Genomic DNA, 13,274 nt, shown 5'->3' on the forward strand with positions numbered 1-13,274 from the left:
GTCGCGCCTGGCGCCGACTCCTCTCGCGGTCTGCGAGCTCGTGCCGCGCCTCCCGTCCGTGCCTCCGTGGACAGGCCGCCCACCAAACTGCGAGCACAGGACCAGAACGAGCCAAGACCCAGCCTCCACAGCTGCCAGAGCAGACAAGTGCAGAGGAAGAGGAAGAGCCAGCGAGGAAGAAGGAACGCGAAGCCAGGACCAGGACGAGAGAAGAGGGAGTGAGATTCACGAGGAAGAGAAGAAGGAAAAAGAAGCAGCCCCAGAAGACGCGGACCCTCCTCGTCCGTTCCTTTTGTAGCGCAGGGCCCTGCCCTTCGCTCCGCGCCGTTTCTCGGCTCCACCTTTCTTCGAGGAGTTTCCAGACAGCTCTCGAAGGGGGGGGCGTGCCCCCACTCCGATCGCCTCATGCCATGCATCCATCAATCGCCAGCGAACTCTCGCAGCCTCTCCCGTCAGCCCCCGGCGCCGCAAAAAAGGCGGGAAAAACTCGCGCGCCGTTGTAGGCCTTTCACGGGGCCTTCGTTTGAAGTCTGCGGACGGTCCAACATAACGATAGAACAGAAAACGGCTAACTCAAAGAATCGCAGCCCGATAAATCACATATATTCCCTCTATACAACGGGTTTGGGCTAACTACACATGAACTTACCGAGATATCTCACCTGAGGACTCTTTATGGTGTAACGCGAATTTCCACAACCGTAACAATATCTTTGCAACTATGCATGATAATGTCACAAAAATGATGTCTCGACGTATGTTTTCATGGTCAAGCATTACGATAAAGGCATGTAAAAAGTTATCACATGTGTATATATATATATATATATATATATATATATATATATATATATATATATATATATATATATATATATATATATATATATATATATATATATGACATAACTGTGGCGGCTCTTAAAACGTACTCAATTCTCTTTTCAGGTGATTGAGATGGCTAGCGAAGCGTGTCTCCTCCCGATCTGCCGTGAGAAGGAGCCCCATCAGACAGTGAGAGTCCAAGGCATCAGGACAATGATTCAGCGGAGTAAAGAGAGGGGTGACGATGATGTTCATGTCAAGTTACAGGCCATTTTAGACTCACAGGGAGAGAATTCATCTGTGGAATGTCATAAGACGTGTTACTGTACTTACACATCGAAACAGAATGTGGTTAAGTATATAGCCAAGAAAAGGAAAGAAGACTTTTCAACAACAGAGAGTGAACCAGTGACTAGCAGAGTAAGAAAGTCTCAACTTCCAACGTTTCAATTGAAAAAAAATTGTTTGATCTGTGGTGATGACTGTCTTCCTAAAAACCCCAAACACCCTGACAGGTGGGAGCGTATAATCCAGTGTGAGACCAGTGATCACCCTGGCCTTACACCTTTCAAAGATGTACTTTTAGATTTATGTGAGCAGAGAAATTATGATTGGGGTAGAAATGTTGAAATCCACATAAAAGGTGTTCTTACAGATTTACCTGCCGCAGACGCGCAATACCATAAGAAGTGTTATGATGCATTCATGGTTATTCCTAAGTATACCAATTTGTCATTGAACTCTGATGTAATCGATGATGATGCTCTGAATTCGGTCATTAATGACATGTATGCTAACCAACAACTCCGTACATGGACAGCTATTTAATTACATGATATGTACTGTAGTTTAGGTGGATTGTTATCTCGCAGGTAGATGTTCCAAAATATCACAAACTATTTAGGTAATGACATTGTCGTTATACGTATGGAGGGTTGTGCCTCAGTTGTAGGGTTTAGGCATCTTGTGGTTAAATCCTTGAAGCTGGTTGAGGTCGATTCAGTTGACGAAGATAGTGTGGACGCTGTGGTAAGGCAGGTCAAAGGTGAGACACGAGCTGTACAGTACAATAGCGCAAACTATGATCTCGGAGAATTCACGTACAACAACACACTCAAACAAACTAGCACCACACTGCTCAAGATAATTTCAGAATTGGTTTCGGGGGGAAAGGTGACAAAAAAAAGTCTCTCAGTCTAACCCAAGCTGTACAAAGTCACATCGCAGGCACGAGAACCCAGACAACGCTGGGGCTGGCAGTGAAGCTTCATCACAGCTATGGGAGTTCAGAGTTGATCAAGCTCCTACATGATCACCGTTTCATAGTGTCCTATGACGAGATCATACGTTTCCGCAAATCAGCTGCAAAATTTGCGGGTGAAAAGAGCAGTGTGCTTCATCAGGCCATGAGCTTGGAACGGAGGGTGGGGCCAATCTTTGGGTGGTTCGACAATTTTGACCTCCTGGTTTCAACTCCCAATGGACGCCGAGAGACCCACGTCATGGCTCATGAGTGCTAGCAGAATCCGGCTGGCATCATAGAGCTGGGTAATGCTCGACCTGGAGTTATGAACCTTGTGATCCCACGCCTGCGCAGGACAGCAGCTGCACGCTGTCTCAGCATAAGCCGGTCCATTCCCCTGCAGCACTATACTGGGCCGAAGAAGATAAACCCTCCTGCTGTTCCGGTGACCTCGGGAATATCGTACACGGACGCATGCGTCAGAGAGGAGAGTCTCGCGGCTGCTCAGCTCAAAGACGCCCATTGGCTGAGTTCACTTTTCTCAGACCAAAGCATGGAGTGGTACGGATTCAATAATCAGCTCGCCAGGGAGCAAACCACATCTGCAACCAAGCCTGTCACGGTGTACCTCTTTAGTCCGCTCATAGATGCACCACCCTCGCATCTTGATACAGTCCTCACATCCCTGCTCTACATGAAAGAGTCACTGCGTGAGCTGGGCATGAATTATGCTAATCTGTCCATTGATATGCAGCTGTACATGATTGCCCAGAAGATCAAGTGGTGGGTCCCGGCTAGGTTTTAGGATGTCATCCTTTGTCCCGGTGCAATGCACATCACCATGTCTTTTTTGGGGGTGCATCGGGGTGCTGATGAAGGGGTCAGGTCTAAATGTCCTAGTTGGAGCAGCATTCGGTGGTTTAATGGGAATCATGAATGGGAAAGCCTGGGTGCGGGCAATGAGGGCATTTCGCATGGTGTCAGTTGCGCTGCTGCAACATTTTCTCGAAGACGGGGCGAAAACCTTCGCTGAAATCTCAGCATACATGGAGAATGCAAGGCAGCATCCGACGGGCAGACACTGGGTGGATAATCTTGTGAAACCGACGCTCTTGGTTCAGCAGTTCCTTCGTGCAGAGAGGGAGGGAAACTGGCTTTTCCAGCAGCTTTGCTTGGAGCGGATGTTGCCTTACTTCTTCAGTGCAGGTCACGTTCATTACGCTCACTATATCTCCTGGCACCTACTTGAGATCCGTCACCTCCTTCCGGCGGCAGCCAAGGCTGACCTCATTGCTGCAGTGCATGTCTGCCCGCACAGAGAGGGTTGTTGGAACTCAGTGTCCGATGACCAGTTTGGTGAGCAGACTGCTATCAAGACTGGGAAAGGGGGGGGGGGTGAAGGGCATGACGCTCTCACCTGAGCTGGTCACGGAATGGATAGATTCATTCCCTATCACGGTCTATCTTTCTGATGCCATGGAACACTTGTACTCTGAGCAGGTACCCGTCTCATCACCACAGACCAAACACAAAGAGGAAGGTGGGAAGAGGCGAAAGCTTGATGTTGAGGATTGGGAGCAGATTGCTGCAGAACTGGCGAAGCATTCCCATCCACTGGAAGTGAGAGTGACGTCCTCGACAACATTGTCAATGGCCAAGTCGCTCCCAAGGAGGTCAATGTGGAAGATGCAGTAGTGATTGGAGAGATGGCCAGCTCATTCCGCAACTCTCTGCCATCTGGCTTCCATGCTAAAATTGCTGCTCAAGTCAAAACGATGGAGCAGCTCAAACAAGGCAAGAAGGTCGGTGACAAGCTCGTCTTTAACCTAGAGGTCATCTTCCTCTGTCTTCTGATGGTCGGGCAACAGCGACAGATGCAGATGGCACCCATCTTCCAGTACGAGTTGTGTGCAGTACCTCCATCACTCATTGATGAATACGGCTACTTGCGGAAGGGCAGCAAATCTGCGCTCGCCAATTGTCTCGGTGTGCGGCAACTCGGTGCTGCAGCTCCGGATATTGTCATAGTGGATGCGTAGCAGCTACTCTATCACATCAGCTTGCTGCATAGAGGGGACGCCTCAGTCCTCGCTGAGAGCATCAAACGCCGTCTTTCCTGTTACTCTGCTGGCACCGAGCAGATTTTGGTCTTTGACAGGTATGACGATCTATCAGCCAAAGATCACGAGAGGATGCGACGTGCTGGTGAGGGTTCCAAAAACTATAACCTGACCCTCAACTGTCCTCTGCCCAAGCAGGATGCCATTCTCAAGAATAAGCACACCAAGCGGAGGCTCTCATGGGTGCTGTCAACATTCAACCTGGGTGAGGGCATTACGATGGACAGTCGAGATGACGGCGGCTTTGCGCAAGATGAGGCAGACGTCACGATGATCACATATCTGCTACAAGCAGCCGATTTTGGCAAGACAGTGATCCGGATCCTCAGCGATGATGCCGATGTATTTGTTCTGCTGGTATACTGGGTCTGGAAAATGTAGCTGCATTGTACATGTAGTGTCCAAATGGAGCGCTGGAATGGGGTGGTTATAGACATCAACGCGACCTGTTTGCTGCTGGGTTCCAAATGTCTGCAGTTACTGGGAATGCATGCGCTGAGCGGCTGTGACACTGTGTCCTACCCATTCAATAAAAGGAAAATCAGTGCTCTGAATGCTCTGCAAGCAGGCGACTTTCCTGGATTGTTTGAGGTGTTGGGTGAGGAGGACGCCACGGATGTTGATCTGATGGAAACAGGTCAGCGGTTCTTCACGGCTATGTATGGTCAGCCACCGGGAACCTCGATGAATGTGGCACGCTACCAGATCTACTCCAGGAAGCAAGGGAAGCCAATGCGCATCATGGCGTTGCCTCCCACAGAAACTAATTTGTTTCTTCATGTGCGGAGAGCACATCTTCAGAAGGTGTTGTGGAAGGCCGCTGATCAGCAAGGTCCTCCTCATGTGGACATCACGCGGTTTGGGTGGGAGGTGAATGACGGCATCCCGTCACCCAGCTTTGACATTGATCCCCCGGCTCCTCCAGGTCTGATTGATGTCATCAGCTGTGGTTGCAAAGCAGAAGGCAAGGCATGTAGCACAGAGGCTTGCAGCTGCCACGGAAATAATATGTCATGTACCATCTATTGCACGTGTACAGCTTGTGATGAGTGTTGTAACCCTTTCACGATAAGTGTCAATGCGGATGACTATGGGGAGGGGCCTCAAGTAGAGGACGATTCTAAAGGGGATGAGGAAGGGGATGGGTAACAGCCACACATTAGCTAGTTTCTCTTCAATCATACTTTGTAATTTAGACCTGCATATGTACCTGTAGTTGTAATTAATGTACGCATACTCCTTTAGCACAGCAACTACTGAACATATCGCACTAGAACAATGATCCTGAATCAGTATAGTAGCAACTGATGAACACAACCATACATGCACCTTCACTGTTAAATAATGTTTTGCAATTTTGTACTTTTTCAATCTAATCATTGATATATATATATATATATATATATATATATATATATATATATATATATATATATATATATATATATATATATATATATATATAATCGAATCACTGTCGTATATATTCAACCCATGTCAACTATATACGTTGAATATTCACGATCATTTTCTGGTAGCTATTCATTAAAGACTATATGTATCCTATTTTGTGCAACAGTATTAAAGTGAGATTCTATCGATGCTTGTGTTATTATTATATGGGCATAGACAATAGATTCGAATCAGTCTTTGGAGATATCCATGAAAATGGCATTGGAGATATGCATGCAATATAGACCATGTGGAGGTACTCGCTATTACCTTCAGAAAATGATTTTCGTTGTGCAGATCACCAATCTGGATGAAATTTGACATACTTAAAGAATTTTAGACGCTGAGTCCAAATCCACTTGTTTCCACGTCGAAGATGTGACACAATTGGTCATTTTTGGCAATTAAAGATACACCGAACATTAAAGTACAATTTTGACACAGAAATGAAGAATCAAGGATAGACTGATATGTACGTCAAAGAAAACTCTTGTGAGGTCTTAAAATGATACAATATGTTTATCCTGAGCCCTATTCACTGTTATTAAAGATGTTTATAATTAAAGGTCTTGCTCTCCCTCATGCACAGATTTATCCCCTCTCGTGTTCAGTTGTCTTACCCTTCCTCCCGCCCTTGGTTTACTGAAGCTTGTGGTGAGGCAGTTGTCCTGAAACAACTTGCCTTTGCTTCATGGAAAGCAAACCCAACTGAGGGCAATCTCAGTTCCTTCCACAAAGCTCGGAACAAGTGTGTATCTACCCTCAGGAGAGCCAGAAAACAACATCTTTCTCATCTCAAGTCTGAACTCTCAAACCTCTCTCCCTCCTCAAAATCCTGGTGGCGTTTAATCAAATCTGTTTCTGGTGTATGTTCCCCCTCCATCCCCTCCCTCACCTCAAATGGCCGCACTGCTGATACCACACGTGATAAAGCTGAATGTCTAAACTCGGTGTTTGCAGCTAAATCTTGTGTCCTAAACCCATCACTTTCTCTACCCACTTTACCCAGTCGCACCCAACTGTCCGTGGACTCTGTGTCCTTTTATCCTGACAAGGTGGAGAGCTTGCTTTCAAACCTCGAGTCAGATTCTGCAACCGGTCCAGACGGCATCAGCCCACGTGTCCTCAAAGCCTGCTCTTCTGCTCTTGCTCACCCTCTCTCTGTTCTATTTACCCTCTCATTTGCCCAAGGTCATCTGCCATCTGCTTGGAAATCTGCTAACATCACTGCCCTGCATAAAAAAGGTGCAAAAACAGATCCCTGTAACTACAGACCAATCAGCCTTCTCCCAATCATCAGCAAGGTTATGGAATCCATCATCGCTTCAGACATGAAATCCTTCCTCTTCTCCAATGGCTTGATTTCCAATCATCAATTTGGTTTCAGACCAGGTCACTCTACCCTGGATATGCTGCTTCTGCTCTCCCATCAATGGATGGAGGTCCTCAATGCCAGACAGGAAATCCGAGCCGTATCCCTGGACATATCGCGTGCTTTTGACACAGTCTGGCACCCTGCACTACTCACCAAACTCTCTTCCCGTGGTATTCAAGGCCATCTCCACTCATGGCTCGCAGACTTCCTCTCCTGTCGCAGTCAACGTGTGGCCCTAAATGGAGTTCTTTCATCCCCTCTTCCTGTGCAGGCTGGAGTTCCTCAAGGTAGCGTTCTGGGCCCTGTTCTTTTTCTGGTTTTCATCAATGATCTCTCCGACTCTCTGGAAAATCCTCTATTTCTCTTTGCCGATGACTCCACCCTCTGCCGTACCATCTGTCATCCCTCAGACCGGCAAGCAGCAGCTTCTTCGCTCACTGCAGATCTGGATAAAATCACAAACTGGTCCAACACGTGGAACATGCCTTTCAATCCGGACAAATCTCACACTCTCACTATGTCTCTTCGAAAAGACCGTTTAGAAAACCCCCCCATCCACTTTCTCAACAATCCTCTGGAAGAAGTCTTTTCTTTCAAGCTTCTGGGTCTCACTATCTGCCATGACCTTTCCTGGGAAAGTCACATTTCCAACCTCGCCTCAAAAGCCAGTCGCCGACTGGGAATCCTCCGTCGTGCAAAGTCCTTCCTCGGCCCTCTTGAGCTCCTGACCACTTACAAAGCTTTTGTTGTACTACTACTTTGTAGTACAAGTACTACAAATACTACTGTGTAGTACTACAAATACTATTGTGTAGTAGATTACCACAGCAAAAGCAATGTGACACCCGCATTCATAGTTCGTCGTCGGAATCATCGTCGGTTCTGCTTTCATCATCCATAAGTTCCATTTCTGCACGGGTCTGTTCATCGTTGGCGCAGTTTTGACAACCACAGCACTCTGCGCAGGACAGTCCTTTTGACTGGCAAGAACACTGGTTGGTCTCACATTTCATCTTCTTGCAATTACATTTCGTCGCCTCTAACAGTTCCTTCGTCGCTGGTGGTTTGTTCAGCCAGTGAACAATCAGTGCTCCATTGCGTTCCATCCATCCGTGAAATGTAGGAGAAAGGGCTTCTATAAACCTCTCAGTCACGCGGTGGTGGATCGCAGACTGATAGTTCACTCTTTTGCAATGCAGTATCAGAGCGTCGCTTGTAGGCGGCAACTTCTGTTCTCCCAGCGACTGGCTGCAGAATAGCTTGTAGCGAGCCTCATCCACACTCTTCATGGTCGGCTGATTGTACATGGCGCAGACGAATTGTTCCAGGTCGTGAATGATATTCTGATCTCGCGTAAATTCTCGACCAATGCTCCCGAAACAGGTAATGAGATGGGGACCCTTCATCATCAAGTCAAATGGCCTTGTTTTGTCCTTACCGTGGAATGCACGGGTGGTATCACTTCCCGTGAAATTGTGCAAACCTATCAACGCATCGCAGACAGAATTTTCCAGGGCATTACTCAGCTTCCTCATGTCAACGACGATAATGTCCTTGGGACTTCCTGTGACCAGATGGAAATTTCGCGCCCGAATCGACTTCGAGTGACCCAATGCCAACACAAACACATCGGTGTCGAAACTCTCTATGCGCACCGACTCTTCATTCTGTCCCGCGTGAGCGGCATGTAGCAAGAGCTTCGTGTCAGCTTCGTCATGGTCACATTCAAGTTCAGGTACTGACGACACAGTCATGACACCATTCAACGCCTTGATTTTCTCACATTTGCCGGCATGACTGACGTACAACAGCATGTCACCCAGTTTTGATGGAGAGATATTTCTCGTCCACGATTCGACGATGAACTCTATCAACGCCTCCTTGTTGGCTCCGCGAAGGAGATAATTGGCCCACTGTTTTGGAAGGGCTTGATCACGTTTGTAGATGGTTCGTACCTGAAGATCGCCTGCCCTGCCCATTCGTCTGGCGTGCTCCAGGCACTTGATGCTGATACTTGGGTAAGTATCAAACACCACGTCCAGTCTCGAACATTGGTTATGTCGTGCTTTGGCCACTACGATGTTCAGCACCATCTCTTCCAGTTTGCCAAAAGTGTTAGGCAGTGAACCAGCCTTCATCGCCTGAATAATGGCCATTCCATCCACAATTGTTGCACCTTGGATAGGCCGAGCGTCCACACGGCAATCGGGCCACAGTTTCAGTATATGGTTGCGGAGTTTGGCTTTGTCCGTCTTAGCAATCGAACCATCACCGGATGCCAGTGGGTATGCAAGCAGATAGTGGAGTGTTACATTGCTTTACTCGCCAATCAACAGCAGTCGTGAGAAAAGACGATGTTCATTCGCAATTTCAACCTTCGACGTCTGCTGGTGCGGAGTCGCCGACTTGCCCTCGCGCCTTCGAGAAAGTTGCCAATTTGGCCTTCGAAATCGGACTGAAGAATGGGACCTCACCCGAGAGAAGCCGATCACGCATGAATTGCACGACAGCATTCTCTCCCTTGACATACGCGTTCATCAAGTCCGCGGAAGTGGCTGGCGGTGTGATGACACCTGAGCTCATATTGACGAGTTCAAGGTGAGCGCCGGAGAAATGGTTAATCATTTGAAGTACTGTGTCCATCACTTGTACCACCACTGCTTCGTTCTTCTTCGAGCTCGACACATCCAAATCCTTTCTCGTTCGGGGCTTGTTGTGGATACCCGCCATGGACTCACATTTCCTTGCGATTTCCGCACGTGCTGGTTGGGACAGGATCCACTTCTTCACAGCTGTGCTTTTCTGAGTGTAACCAATGATGCCTCCACTGGTCTTGCTGTCCCTATTTAAAGTCTGCTCTATGATCTGATCACACGCAACACTACTAAATCCATAACGAGTATGCCGTTGGACAGTCCATTTGCCGTCCATGAACGCTTGATAGGTGTCTGGGTGGGAGTGCTCCGGCCCGGCCATTTCCAGCCAGTAAACGGGTAAGTACCTTGCATAGTTTAGGTGATCATATGCAAAGTACTAGGGTATTGACGCTCTCGTGATCGCAAGGTGTTTCGGCCAGTTCTAAGTACAAGTTGCCCGTATAAGCTCTAGTGCTAGCTCCATCATTTCCAAGTAGGGCCATGTAATGTCCACACTTTGGTGTTTGTTCAGGTCATCCCTCACCATGAGTGCTCCCGAGTATAGAACATGTAAATTGAGGTCTGAGTCACCCTGCTGTGGACCCTGGCTGGCTTCATGTTCTGTAGTTGATTCTGTTTCTGTTGTAGAGCAACTGTCTACAACAGCAGCCTGAGCAATGGAACCAATATCAATGTCCTTCATGTACACCACTTCGCTCTCAGACATTTTTGGTGGACGATAGAAAATCATGTCTGGGTACCATTCCTGCAGTCTTTTCTTCAGTCTTCTTGCCTGGTCGTTGGCCTTATCCTGACCTTCGCATACTCTGAGTAGGTCATTGAACATCTCACACAACTTCTTCATATGTATAGATTGCTTTCCATCAATGAGTCTTACCTGGATTACTTTATCACAGAAAATGTCAAATGTTGAGTCATGGTTCACTTTCTGAGTTTGGAGTTTACTTTCACTCTGTCTGTGGTATGTGTCATTCACATACTCATAATAACATTTATGGTGATAACAAACTTCCAGCGCCACACAGTCTTTTTCCTTTATAGTTGTCATTATTCTCACATCACGTTCATCTCTGCTCTGCTTAGCAGTTTCCCTCAGCTTTCCTCCATCCTGTGTTTCTGCCAGGGAAAACTGATCACGTTGAGATTTTCCTTTGACACGGATGAATTTGTCTTTTTTCTGGCATATCACACAAATTCTTGGCAGTACACCAGCTGATTTGCCAGCCACCCTTTCTACAGAGGTTCTGAGGGATTTTCTACGTATTTTGTGGTATGAGTGCCCCTCTTCTTCGAGTCCGCCCACCACCTCACTGGCTCTAGCAGAAACTGCAGTAGTGCTGGCTTCTGATTTCCTTTTCCTGGCTTCAGTTCGTTCTATATGATCCTTGTTACAAAACGACGCATAGCAGAACCGGTGACAGCAGGCATCCGCAGGAGGATCAGCCATTGGCAGCAGTTTCATCATTTGATCAGCCAGCAAACGGCATTTGTTGATAGTTTCACTATCTGTGGCGTCGCACCAAGCCTTCGCACACTCGCATATCTTAAGCCAGCTCTTATCCATGAATTGCGTCACTTTCTCATCTTCCTCCCCGCCCAAGTGTGAAACAACGCATATTTGGTTGTTGAAAGACCAAAAATCACTCAAAATCACACGACAATCATGGGCGCCGCCATCTTGATTTGTTGTTTCCTGGTCGTTTCCTCCGCGATTACAAGCATGCCATGCCCACTTCACGGCGGTAATTTCAAATGGTAATAACTGTCGGTGTGTCAACTTGTGCATGTGGAAACAAGTAGGAATTTCAATAGTGTGTTCTCATTAATGTACAGGGTGAATTTCGTATAGATTGGTGATCTGCACAACGAAACTGAACGAACCGACCCACCTCCACATGACCTAATAAGAACTAATATGGCCTATACTTGACAATTCAATTAAATGACAAACATGTAGTGGTGATGTGTTTATCTTTACCGTTGACCATTAAAACATGTATATAGACACATCATTGGTGACGTTAACATGATTCATTGAAAATATTTCGAAAAAAATCATTTTTTCTTCAATTGTGGCAAATAATTCACATTCAGGCAAAATATATACATGTGAAAACTTTTTAAATGTCTTTATCGTAATCATTGACCATGAAAACATAGGTCTAGGCACCTTGTTTGTGACATTACCATGCATAGTTACAAAGATATTGCAGAAAATAGGTTTTGGGGTAATGGTGGCAATTACTTTACATACAGACAAAATAAATACATGTGATAACTTTTTAAATGTCTTTATCGTAATCATTGACCATGAAAACATAGGTCTAGGCACCATGTTTGTGACATTACCATGCATAGTTACAAAGATATTGCAGAAAATAGGTTTTGGGGTAATGGTGGCAATTACTTTACATACAGACAAAATAAATACATGTGATAACTTTTTAAATGTCTTTATCGTAATCATTGACCATGAAAACATAGGTCTAGGCACCATGTTTGTGACATTACCATGCATAGTTACAAAGATATTGCAGAAAATAGGTTTTGGGGTAATGGTGGCAATTACTTTACATACAGACAAAATAAATACATGTGATAACTTTTTAAATGTCTTTATCGTAATCATTGACCATGAAAACATAGGTCTAGGCACCATGTTTGTGACATTACCATGCATAGTTACAAAGATATTGCAGAAAATAGGTTTTGGGGTAATGGTGGCAATTACTTTACATACAGACAAAATAAATACATGTGATAACTTTTTAAATGTCTTTATCGTAATCATTGACCATGAAAACATAGGTCTAGGCACCATGTTTGTGACATTACCATGCATAGTTACAAAGATATTGCAGAAAATAGGTTTTGGGGTAATGGTGGCAATTACTTTACATACAGACAAAATAAATACATGTGATAACTTTTTAAATGTCTTTATCGTAATCATTGACCATGAAAACATAGGTCTAGGCACCATGTTTGTGACATTACCATGCATAGTTACAAAGATATTGCAGAAAATAGGTTTTGGGGTAATGGTGGCAATTACTTTACATACAGACAAAATAAATACATGTGATAACTTTTTAAATGTCTTTATCGTAATCATTGACCATGAAAACATAGGTCTAGGCACCATGTTTGTGACATTACCATGCATAGTTACAAAGATATTGCAGAAAATAGGTTTTGGGGTAATGGTGGCAATTACTTTACATACAGACAAAATAAATACATGTGATAACTTTTTAAATGTCTTTATCGTAATCATTGACCATGAAAACATAGGTCTAGGCACCATGTTTGTGACATTACCATGCATAGTTACAAAGATATTGCAGAAAATAGGTTTTGGGGTAATGGTGGCAATTACTTTACATACAGACAAAATAAATACATGTGATAACTTTTTAAATGTCTTTATCGCAATCATTGACCATGAAAACATAGGTCCAGATCACATTTTTGTGATATTATCATTCATAATTGCAAAGATACTGAAGAAAATAGGTTTTTGGGTAATGGTGGCCCGAATTTGCATATTTTAAAAATTGCCCAAAGTTGGTCCGAGGACAACCAAGCTGAATTGCTTCAGA

At 45.3% G+C, this 13,274-nt stretch overlaps 1 pseudogene; it reads left to right on the forward strand.

Annotated features, from left to right (window-relative positions):
* Positions 1-2,749: 2,749 nt before the first annotated feature.
* On the forward strand, positions 2,750-5,548 carry LOC147010739 (uncharacterized; annotated as a pseudogene).
* The last annotated feature ends 7,726 nt before the right edge of the window (positions 5,549-13,274 follow it).

Source organism: Eptatretus burgeri, chromosome 16, assembly GCF_056783735.1.
Source record: "Eptatretus burgeri isolate ZD-2024b chromosome 16, Ebu_testis_v1, whole genome shotgun sequence".
Classification (NCBI taxonomy): domain Eukaryota; kingdom Metazoa; phylum Chordata; class Myxini; order Myxiniformes; family Myxinidae; genus Eptatretus; species Eptatretus burgeri.